Below are 1,812 nucleotides of genomic sequence, written 5' to 3'. Positions count from 1 at the left end.
CTTATATATCAGGAAATAGATTTTGAGTTTTAATATATATATACATGTGTAAATTGAGTTTTAATATATATACATGTACATGAGTTAACACGCGTGGAAGCTACGGAAGCTACGGAGTTAGTTAATCAAATATCCGTTGTCTGTGAAAAGGATTCAGAAAAACATCCGCTCAAGATATTGATGCGTTAAACAGTCAATATATATATATATATTGTATAACCTTTAGTTGTTAGATTTTTAAAGACATACATTTAGATTTGATTTGAACATATTTTATTACATTATATATTGCGATGGGATTGGGCACAAGTTATCAAAACTTAATTCGCCCTCTCCCTACACGTTGAACAACAAATACAATATTATTACAAATGCGTCTCAGTTTGTACTTATACTGTAATAAATTACATCAGTACTTAGATATTTGATAAATGTAGTAAGTAAGTTAATGTTATCTACAATTAATATTACATGTACATGTATGCAAGGATGAACGAGATAAATAAATGAAATAAGCAAAATGTTATCAACAAAAATACTCAGATTTGTGATTATTCAAATCTGCCAGTACCTTGAATATAAATTTGAACAATTGAAAAATTAAGATATTCATTTTCATTCACACTGAGTGAGTCGTCTCCCCCAATTAAGGAACGAGAGTCAAGAATACGAATTTTGCCAAATCTAAGAAATTTATTAAAATTTCTTCCTTGACAGTAGCATACTTAGGACAAGCGAAAAAGAAGTGATGTGCGTCTTCAATCTTCCCACGTGAACAAAGAGGGCTTGATATAATATTGCATCTATATAGATTAACCCACAATTTTGACGGAGTCTTGTTTGTAAAATATTAGTACGCCTTTTCCAATAACTGAAATAAGGTAGAGCTACTGCTAGAGATTTGGAAATATATATATATATATATTTTGAAATAAGGATACCGAACTCGAATCTCTGATATCCAAAGGTAAGGAATTCCATTCGTTGACCACAGTTGGAACAAATGATGATTTATGAATTTGCAGTCTACACACGGGTATATTGTAGTTTTGTGAGTTTCTCGTATAATATGCAGATGAATTACATTGCATATCCGATACAATTTTAGATCTCATAAACGCCAGAGAAATTTTGGAATTATAAATCCGTGGGAATATTTCATTTGATACAATAAAAACCTGTATAACAACGAATTGTTAGGCAATACAGTTGTTAATTATTGCAATGTAAAATAATTTGCAGGGTGGCGGTACTTTAGAAAGATGGTTAATTAATAATCATTATGCAGGCTGACGATGATTTGTTAAAAAAGGAGTTTTTATAATAGTTTGCGAGTTGATTTACAATTTAATTTATAAATGGTGAGCTTTTTAATATCATCTTTATAAATAACGGGGTGAGAATGTTGATGAACTTTAAGCAGCTGTATAAATACATATCTGTATTTTACGTCACTTATAATTTAAAGATCATTGTATCTTCAATCTGTTTCAAATATTAAAACATTTCTGATAGCAGCCGTAGAATGGACAAAGTAGCAGGTGATAAGATGATCGGGGTAACTACCATTATTATTATTTCTAAATGGTGGTCAAGGAAAATTCCATAAAGAAACACTGGATTTTAAATGGAAAACAAGCATGACGATTGAATAACAATTCGAGTTACTTAAACATAAGGATTCAAAGACCAGATTTATGGTTCAACGATTAATCGAAATGTTCTCCCAAATTGAGCAATTATACGCCTGATTAGAAAAACATTGCAGTCCCGGCACCCCTCGGCATTCATCTCTATTCATGGTCTTCTCTT

The sequence above is a fragment of the Crassostrea angulata genome, chromosome 5 (genome assembly GCF_025612915.1).
Source record: "Crassostrea angulata isolate pt1a10 chromosome 5, ASM2561291v2, whole genome shotgun sequence".
Classification (NCBI taxonomy): domain Eukaryota; kingdom Metazoa; phylum Mollusca; class Bivalvia; order Ostreida; family Ostreidae; genus Magallana; species Magallana angulata.
Note: the sequence above shows the minus strand (reverse complement) of the source record.